Source organism: Formica exsecta, unplaced genomic scaffold, assembly GCF_003651465.1.
Source record: "Formica exsecta isolate Colony F162 unplaced genomic scaffold, ASM365146v1 scaffold2, whole genome shotgun sequence".
Classification (NCBI taxonomy): Eukaryota; Metazoa; Arthropoda; class Insecta; order Hymenoptera; family Formicidae; genus Formica; species Formica exsecta.
The window spans coordinates 3,390,787-3,401,600 of NW_021849297.1; the positions used below are offsets into that span (position 1 = coordinate 3,390,787).

The 10,814-nt window shown below is 35.4% G+C and overlaps 1 protein-coding gene across 3 annotated transcripts in view; it reads right to left on the minus strand.

Annotated features, from left to right (window-relative positions):
- Positions 1-9,176: 9,176 nt before the first annotated feature.
- The window catches only part of LOC115234360 (WD repeat domain-containing protein 83), a 3,483-nt gene continuing 1,845 nt past the window's right edge, over positions 9,177-10,814 (minus strand). Inside the window, exons 5-6 of one of the 3 annotated variants that reach the window (XR_003883908.1) lie at positions 10,222-10,453; positions 9,177-9,788 (exon numbers count right to left, since the gene is read on the minus strand). The gene's annotated coding sequence lies outside the window, so the exon portion shown is untranslated. Of the gene's footprint in view, positions 9,789-10,221; positions 10,474-10,814 lie in introns of all 3 variants that reach the window. The other 2 variants (XR_003883909.1, XM_029805389.1) reach the window with 2 other exon arrangements.

Here is a 10,814-nt window from a genome sequence, read left to right on the forward strand (position 1 = left end):
AACTATTAATTGTTACACAGGTAGTTATTAATTAAATAGTGCTGCTAAAATATGCTCTTTTATATAGCAAACTAAATTATATTTTGTTTATAAAATATAATTTATAGTTTTTACTTCTATTTTTGAGACTGCAGATTAGGGTTATAGCTCACGTTTATGTAATTCCTCCTTTTGACGAAAGTTATCGTAAATGCTGGCATATTCCGTATTTATCTTTAATTCTGCATCAGAATTCGAATTATCGTCATTAAATAAAGACATATTAATTGATAGAAACGAATGCTAATCACAACGCATTGAACTGCAAATGTTGCACGTTGCACTTGCGAGATAACCTAATTTTGACGAAACGTGTCGATGGTACGCATTCTACGTGTGGTATGATTTTATTGATACCTATTTATTAGAATATAAAGAGTATTATAATATTGTTGAGAAATATTAAATTTATATGAGTATGAGTAAAAATCTCTCATTTTAGATTTAATTAGTAACCGAGTATGACAAAATAAAACATCTTTATTATTTTACATATATTCCCATTAACTTTTCTGCATTTTCCAAATATATATGTAAAGATAAAACTTTTCAAAATATAGTTTGTTTTAACTGTTTAATTTTTCATAATTTAGATACTATTTTTCCGTCATATATACAATTATATTTATATAGACATAGACAATTGTGCTTATTCTATAATATATATATATATATATATATATATCTAGTTAAAATATATTTATTAATGACATGTAATAAAAATGGATTTACTTGGGATGGCACTGAACAATGACCAATGATTGTCGCGAGATTTTGCTGGCACTTTTTCAGTGACGCAGACCAGTCGATTGATTTCAATTGAGTTAGAAATTATTAAGCAGCAATTGGTATCTAAATACGAAGGCATAAGATAAAGTTCAAAGATTCCCACGATACATAGATATTGCAGATCTTTTTTTCTCAATTTCTACAGATAATTTTTAATTATTTTTTGTAATTTTTTTTTTGAAGCTGTGAATGTCTCGCGAATATACATTTATATTTCAATATAAGAATAACTAATTCTTTATCCGTTTTGTCTATTATTGATAGATATTAACAAGATTTGTCCCATCTCTGCAGTGCGTTATCGCGAAATTCCGGCTCGACGCAGTCAACGCGAGCCAACATTCGAGAGCAAATTATGCGATCCTATACACACCATGTCGTGACTGGCTTTCACCATAATTATATGGTGCGGCGATCAGTAGTCGCCGTGCAACCGAATCGGCTCTCCTTGTCGACTGATGCAACCGATGCGGGCCTTGCGCTACAAAATGCAGCGACCCTAAACGAACGGATGCATGCCGATGGAGAGGAACCGCTGATGGCGGCGAACGAGTCCGATGTAAAAAGAACGATAAAAAAGGAAATAAATTCAAGGATCTGATGCAACATCGTCTGAATCTAGCGTGATGATGGCGTTGCATCCTGCCTTAGAAGTCAAGGCGGCGAGATCAATGTCATTAATAATGGACCTATAATTCATCTCGCTTAGTGTATTTGGATGTTTGTAGATCCTTTAGCTTCATGTTTTTCACCGATAGATATCATGTTTAATGAAAAATCATAAATTAACATTTTTCAATCGATTGATTTAATGCTTTTATCAACTCAAAAATTAATATATATAAAATTTTCTATTAGCTAATAAAAAATTTTATTGTGATTCTCGATTAAAATTCATAATGAATCGTACGCGATCCTAATTAATGTTTAATTGATGTTTAAAATTTAATTGTAAAAAGAAATAGCAAGTTGAAGTATTAAAATGATTTTCAGCGAAAAAAGACGAAATCGATAGTTGGAACATTTAGACAAGTGAGACAAAATCGACAAACCATAAGAGGAATTGGAGATCTCGGGTCGAAATAGCAGACGACAAGCGAGAAACCAACTAAAAAGAAAAGACAAGGAGTCGGCGCAAATTGGTGGAATCTGTGTGATCGCAAGATGCAAACCCTGCGAATATTCCGAGAAACGACAAAGGGCAAAGTCGGCTCGGTTCGTTTGGTCGTTTCGTTCGTTCTTATTGCTCCTTTTCGCTCGTTAGGTAGCACTCTTTCTCGCGATCTTCCTTTTCCTTTACCTTCTCTCTATCTTATTATTTCACGTCGTTGCACTATCCTGCCGCAATTTGTCTATTTAGTTGCTTATTTAACTGCTTGTTTATTTCCACTCTTGTAGCTCGTGTAATTACTTTATATAAATGTAGGAAATCTACGGAAAAAATATAGAACTTTACAAAAGTTCATTACAGAGAGCATAATATATAATCAACTGTACGATAAGATTAATTTCAAAATATAACTAAGGGAAAGAAGAAATTATATAAATGACACGACAGAATGTCAATTTTTTCATATTATATACGGGCTGGTTGATAATAGGTACATTTACTGAGCAGAGCAATATCCCTATTTAAAAATTTACAATTCAAATTAATATCTCAACGTTAGTGTAAAAAAAAAAAATTATTTCAGTTTTGAACAATATATTGTTTAACAATAGAATATTGTCTGTAGCACTTCTCTTTTACATGATCATTGCTAGATGTATATATTATGCTTGATTTCGACATTTTTCATTTCTCATTTAAGATTATCTAAATCACAAGCTTCAAGCGAATAATTAAATAAGTTAATAGACAAATGAGACAAGATAAATGCACAAGAACACGCATTGCAATTCCTGTTCTTTGATATAAATTATAAAAGATCAAATTAGATCATTTTATCTGATGCAAGATCAATGAGGGGCTACGTCTTGCTCGGCGCCGGTAAATCTTCTGTGTTCGATTGGAAAGATTATAGGCGCACTTAGGCAAGGACGGTGAGTTTTTATCGCAGAGCTCTGCGAGACGGGCTCGTAATCATTTATAAAATTATAGCAATTATTGTTTCTTGTTCTTGGCCTTTCTCTCATTATAAGATTCATCTCCACACTTGGAGTGCAAGAAAAAAGGCAAGAGATTACTGTGCATCGCAAACGTTTACATTTTCTAATTGCTATTGTTTTTCGTCACGCATATGAGTTCTTACGAAGCCAAACTGATCAATTCGACTTTTTGTAAATTTCTTAAATTTAGTATCACAGAGAATACGTGATTAGTGTCCTGGAACTAAAATTCAGAGATTTACAGAAAGTTGAATTGATAAGTTTGATTTCCAAAAAGTCTCATATATCGTGCAAACATTCACGATACGAACTCGAAATCAATTACTGCTGAGAGAGCTATGGTTTCTGTATAATCTTTTCGATCTCATTCGCGTACTATAATATAGGGATATATTGTACAGGATTCAACAAAAGCTTGGATGTTGCATATAATAATATTCCTTCTTGCTCATAAAACTCTCTCGTATCACTAAACACATTGTAAAAGTTTCTCGAATGATTTACAAAGCAAAGTTAATTATTGTTGTGTCAAGAGATAAATATATATTCGCGAGATTTACGACTTCTAAAATCGAAGATTATATAAGACTATTGTGTCTTATCGATGATCTTATCGTTTGCTCTTAACCGAGTTTCAATAAATCAATGAAGACTTAAATAAATTGCATCAAAGAATAATAGGTCAATGGAAATACAAGCGATTTTCAGGTGATTACGATGTAACGATTACACAAAGAGCGATATATTTATTCATGATTGCATATCTGCGCAAAAAATATACTCGTATAAGAGTGCAATGTCATGCAGATTATTAGATATTTATAGAAAAAAATAAAAGGTGAATCTAATACGTGTTAATAAGATTATCATCATATTTTTATCATTTTTTTTATTTAACATGATTATCTGATTTAACACCGCTTATTAATGCAATTTTCTTTTTAACATAAATTAAAAATCGATATAGCGCCGGGAGAAGGAAATGAAATTTTCCAATTAGACAGATATTTTGTTCGCTATATTGATATAAGATGTAAGAGTCAAATGAAAAAAATTATAAATCAAATTTTAGTTAAAAATTCATTATTTATCAGCATATTTTATTCCAACAAAGCGCTTGACCAATCGAAAAGATTATATCACCCCTGTTCATGCATACTAACATGAGGTAATATCATCATATTATTATGGTTATCAAACTAACTTAATACGTCAATCGGGATCCCGGTTGACGCACAAAGTCTCGTAAACAAATCCCGAAGTGTGCGATCGATCGAATCGAGATTGGCTAAGACGATTGTTTTAAATCGCAGCTGCGAAAATTAGGTTTCTCTCGCGTTGAATTCTATTCGGAATCGATAAAACGACACAAGAATGCGCGAACAAACACGCTGATGGCTTGCTTGTCAACAGATCACTTCATTTAATTAACGCGCGCACGCGTGCATCGGAGGCAAATATATTTGCGATCGCACACTTTCGCGGTAATATATAACGCGAAATATTTCCGGAATGTCTTATCACATTCATTCGTATTATCACACGCATGCAATTGCGCATTCAATAATATTTCCGTCGTTATTGACTATCATGACTACACAGTTGTAAAGAAATACGACTCATAAATATTTAATGACCCGCCGAGCAAAGTGCGTTCCGCATAACTCCGTGGCATTGTACAATTTTTGTCACAAAACATTTCCTCTCAAAAAAAAAATTCGAAAAATGAATGAACGTATCTCTATTTTATCTGATCACCAGATTCCATATTTCGAAATGATGATTATTACCTCTATAATTTTGCGAAGTATTTCGGTGAAACTATAAAATTTCTGTTCATTTTAAATCACTACGTAAAATCAATTAGAAAAAATATGTTATTATGAATGGTGAAAATGATAGAAATTTACAAAATCCTCACGCCAAAATGACCAATGCTCCATTCGTTTACGCAATGCCAATATTTGTCATGTAAAATGATGTTTGGTGTTTCAACTCTCATATGCGAATTTGACGCGTCAAAGGATTGCGCAAATTTACGCTTGATCATATGGACCGTTTCGACGTTATTGCCGTTTTGTATCTATAATTTGATCGTATAATTTTCGCATAATTTTGCACATGACTTACATTTGCACTCCTCCGGGCTTTCGTCGGAATTGTCGGTACAGTCGTCCGCTTTATCGCAGACCCACGAAATTGGAATGCATCTGCCATTGGCGCATCGAAATTGTCTCAAAGGACAGGCTAGTTTACCTGAGAATCAAAAAAAGTTCATTGAGAAAATTTCAACAAGTGGTCATCAAATCATAAAATAACACAAAAAATGTAAAGTGTAATGCTTAAGCACAACAAGCAGATCGATCAATTTTTAATATGTAGCTTACATATTAAGTTTTAAAATTGCGGTCTCACGTTACCGAGAATAGCCGATATTAATGATCAGTCGATTTTCGATTACTGCTCAAGTTCTACTGTTCTTTTTATATGTCGCGGGCTTTATAAATTTATACGTCACATAAATAAATAAATTGAATGAGAACGCCAAGATTTGTAGCCGGTTATATTTAGAATGATCCGTTATTTTAAAAGAGACCCGACTACGAGATATGAGAATCGTTTAAGTGTAATAATGACAAAATCAAATGTAATCTCATAGCTCATTTATGTTAATTGACTGAAGGTTACCTCGCAATTCTTGTTGGCAATAATAGAGAGAGATACTTTATATACACAGACAATTGAGCAAAAAAATGAATAAAAAAACCACAGCAATTTTCATCTCTGCAAATATATACAATATTGTTATTGAATTCATATATTATCACATAACATATTACGGATTTTATACAAAATAACAAATGTTATTGTCTTATTGCAATTGACAATTTTACGTTTGCTTCATGCCTAGCGATTTTACTCTTTCTTGATATTTTTATATATAACTTGGATCATATCTCTTTATAAAAAGATGATAAAAAAACATTTTTTTTTTTTTTTTAGCAGGGTAATATGATTTTATTCTTAAACAATTGTCTTAAAAAATATTTACTCAACGATCGCTACATATGATAGAAATCTCCTACTAAAGATATTAGCTTGCGGCAATGCCGGCGAGAATTGATGTAAAATATATAGCATATACGCGAGGCAGTTAACGTAATCTAAACTAAATACACACGATCTCTGATCGAAGTTTCTGTAAATTCATGTACGGTTTGCGCGTCGATTCGCTAAACAGCTTGACAACCCCCGTCGGGAATTGTCAATGCGGATTTATCACGCGGACGTGCGCCGCGGCTATTTCCACCGCCTCGTGAATTCCTCGGTAAAATTATCGTGCGATGCTAATAGGCGCTAGTGCAAAAGTCGGAATCGGATGTAGAAAGACGCAGAGAACCGGCAAAATAAATCGTCTGATCACACAACGAGTTCTATCTCACAGCTTGGCGTGGTGCTTGGATTCGTCGGAAGAATCATTACGTTAATTGCACTTGCATACTCGCGCCTAACGAATACGCATCTCGATTCTCTCTCTGCCAGGCGTACTAAAACGTACATATTTGACGAACGCTCTAAATCCCCCACGGTAGTTTATCTCGTGTGCCTGTGATGAAACAAATATAATCAAAACAAACTTTCACGTAACGCAAGCAAGGAAGCAGCATAATTTTGATAAATTTTCTTGTTCGAAATCACTCTTTATCTCCGCTCCAACAATTTCCAAAGTTTAAATGACGAACCGGAAATCTCAATCGACGTAAATCTCAAATTTGGCTTCGTTTAAAATTAGAAAGAATTTTCGCTTTTGGCAACAAATACTCATGTCTCTGTTTAACACACGCAGAATGTAAACAAAACATTATCTCCTTATTTCGTGTGTAAGCATTACTCATTTTCATAACACAAATTGAGATTTCGGATTCTTGAAATCTAATTAAAGATGTATTTAACAGAGTAAATCAGTCATTCAGTCTTTCAGATTTTCCCAATTTAAATCCTCTGAATATGTATGAAACAATGCATAATTGTACGAGATAAAGACACTTGGAAGGAAGGATTTTTCCCCTCTTCTTTTCTTTTTAAGATTTTATTTAAGTGACCTGAAATATTCTATTTAAATCTCAATTTTTCGATCTGCATTTACATCATTAATCGATGTATATGTAATGTATTTAATAAATCAAAATACGAATGCTCAATGAAATTCTGCTACGTTGAGTTTCAAAAAAGCTGAAAATACGATTAAATCGAAAAATGGAGATAAATTATACCATAAAACAATTTATATATCAAACTAGAAAACATCTATAGCAAGATAATCTTTTATTTACACATTGTGTATACGAGAAATAAAAACTAAAATTGTTCCGTCTCTGACAGAGAATTTTTTGTTGATTTTGTTTACTCACTATTTAGCGATAGTATAACGTGTTTTGTGAAATTCCTTAACGTAGAAGTCATAAAATGATATTAAATAACTAGCCGTCACTTTCTCTCTCCATTTTCGTTTAACAGCGTTAATATCCCGGTCTGTGTACATTATACAGCCCATCTCGGCGAGATAGAAATGTACGTGGAGATAATGAAAAGCAGCGAATATACGCGACCATTGACAAAACGAGGGACGATATGTTGCGCGTCTACTTATATAATATACATCTTCGCGTTGCGAGGTTCGCGATCCAGAGAGGGATGCTGCGAGCGAGTCGTCGTGACAGGACGAGTACACGTGAAGATCTCGACATGTTTCGCACGCTCGTATATTTGCCCGTACAATGTAAAAGCCAATTATATTTTAAAGATAGTTCAAATATCTAATTCCTGAACATCATTAATTTTAAATGCAAATATGATATATGCATAATAATATTAGGCACATGCATGTGTATAAATATAGCGTAATTTCTCAAAATTTTCACTGCTTACACAGTGAACGTATTATCAGACACGATGCATTCTCGATGAGAGGGAAAATTTCGGAGATAAACTCAGAGGGTGAGAACGGCCGCCATGAAACCCTCTTCTGCGTCCTTGAAGGTGTACTTTTTAGAAACTTCACGTCTTCAGGAAATTGTCTCCTTCGATGTATAATATGATTATATAGTACTATTTGCGTTTTAAACGCACCTGTTTCGCACAAGAATTAAACAATAAGAGATAGATGAATGACGTTGACAGTTAATTGTAGCGGCACATTCTCGACAACGATCGTAAATAAACCAATTACATCTTCGCGATAACGCAGGATAAATATGCGCTTCTGAGAAAATGTCAATGGCATCGGTCTTAAAATTTGCATAATAATCGTCAACTTCGACAAAGATCAGTTTTTACATCATTAATTTTAAATGCAAATATGATATATGCATAATAATATTAGGCACATGCATGTATGCATGTAATAAATATAGCGTAATTTCTCAAAATTTTCACTGCTTACACAGTGAACGTATTATCAGACACGATGCATTCTCGATGAGAGGGAAAATTTCGGAGATAAACTCAGAGGGTGAGAACGGCCGCCATGAAACCCTCTTCTGCGTCCTTGAAGGTGTACTTTTTAGAAACTTCACGTCTTCAGGAAATTGTCTCCTTCGATGTATAATATGATTATATAGTACTATTTGCGTTTTAAACGCACCTGTTTCGCACAAGAATTAAACAATAAGAGATAGATGAATGACGTTGACAGTTAATTGTAGCGGCACATTCTCGACAACGATCGTAAATAAACCAATTACATCTTCGCGATAACGCAGGATAAATATGCGCTTCTGAGAAAATGTCAATGGCATCGGTCTTAAAATTTGCATAATAATCGTCAACTTCGACAAAGATCAGTTTTTTGTCGGCACATATTGAAAAAGAGAGGACAGCAAGAACAAACGTGAAGAAAATCATAACTGAAAAGATTCGCCAAAGAATGTCACAATATGAAAAAAAAGAAAAGAAAAGAAAAAAAATATCGATGAGAAATACGAGAGAGAGATGACGGGTAGCGGATTTCTGCAAAGGACCAGTGAAGCTGGGTGTACAGGACCAGCTTACCCGCCACTCCTCCCCCCCCTCCCTCTAGCCCTCTCATTCACCCCCGCGCGCGTCATCGTTGTTCGGAAAATATTTAGCGATCGAATATGAATTTGGACTTACTGTCAATTGAGAAGGCATCCGCGGCTGCCAGCGCGGCCAGCGCGACAAGCAGCAACACGCCACGGGAATCTCGTCCCATAACAACCCTCTTTCTTCTCACGGTCGTGTCCTTCCTGCCTTCGTTCCACCACTGTGTCAGGGCGCACCACCACCACCCAGTATGCAGCAGCAGCCGCCACCACCGTTGCCAACCTCTCGGTATCACGAGTTTCTTCTCACCGTCTCTCGCTTGCCCTCTTGCCGGCTTCCTCCCTCTCTCTCTCTCTCTTTCTTCTGTCTCTCTTCCTCTTGTGAATATCGATCAACAACAATAACAATACACACCACTGTCGGACGAGATGGTCACTGCTGGAACCTCGCAAGACCACGCGGTCAAGTAGCTTTCGCTCTACATAAGTATTCGCGAAGCTGCAAAGTCCGAAAACCCATTCTTTTTCTCTCTCGTTCGCTCTATATTTTCCCGGCAAAGCTTGTCTCTGCTCTTTCTGTCACTCACTCTCTTTTTTACGGTTACAGCGCGGCAAGAAAAATATTCCGCAAAGTGGCGAGACTGACCGGCCCGCCCCGTATGCAGCCACCTTCGCGGGTCTCACGAGATATATCTGTCCTTCTCCCTCTTTTCCCTATCTTTCTTGCTCGCTATGTCGATTCGGCAGTGGCGGATTATCATGTGATGCGTCCAGGGGCTTCAGCGTAATCTTTAACGCAAAAATTAAATATTTTATTTGCAAAAATTATGTCGAAAATAAGATGACGTTCGAACGTTTTCAAAGCAAGAATTAAAATCGATATAACATCCATAAACTTAATTTCCTATACTTCAGCTAAGCAGAAAAAGACCTCATTATAAATACAAGCGTAAAAATTCATTGTTACATCTCTGCGATATTCATATATATCTAGATAATATATCAATTTCAATACCTGCTTCAAAGTTTTGTCGATCTTCAATTTTTGCTAATAATTTAGACAGGTAGTTTAATATTACTCCGCGCCTTACTTCAAAACGGATTATAAAACTCCCAAAGCGCGAGAACTTTCTCTTTATATTTCTTACTTCTTTCAATTATTAAAGACAGTAATGTATATTCGATAAGTTTTGATATATTATATTTAACTTTAGATTTTTACCGGCGACAGAGAATGTCACGAAATAAGTTCGTACTCCGCGTTCTTCAATCCACTACCGTGATTCAGCCGGTTTCTTTCGCGCTCTGTGCTGTTTCGCTCTGCCGCGTTCAGTCGGCCATTAACTCCTCTCTCTCGCGCTCCCCGGGCGAGACTACGCCGACCAGTGAGACACGCCGAGTGTTGACGTACCGACATCGCGCCACCTGCGCGCGCAGGTTCCCCACTCTCTGTTCTGCGAACCGTCGTGCTCTCCTTGTCACACCAACGTTAAAAGGCATATGACGCTCAAAAGTTCACGCATATTGCACGCGTGCGAATTGCCAAGTATGTGTACTGTCAAATACGTACATACGTGTCCCAGCTTAACCTAACTCATATTCATAATTATAAATCAGAAACGTAGCGTGAAATTTTTTACAGTCGCATAAAATGCACATGCGCACGCTTCATGTATGTTTGCATTGGACATTATATCGCAGAATTTTTCTCGTGTTAATAAAATACAAACTCTATTTGTTTACCTCTCATAATTTTCAATATTTGGCTTTCCAAAAGTATATACTTGTTTTTATAAAAATATATATTATAAAAAT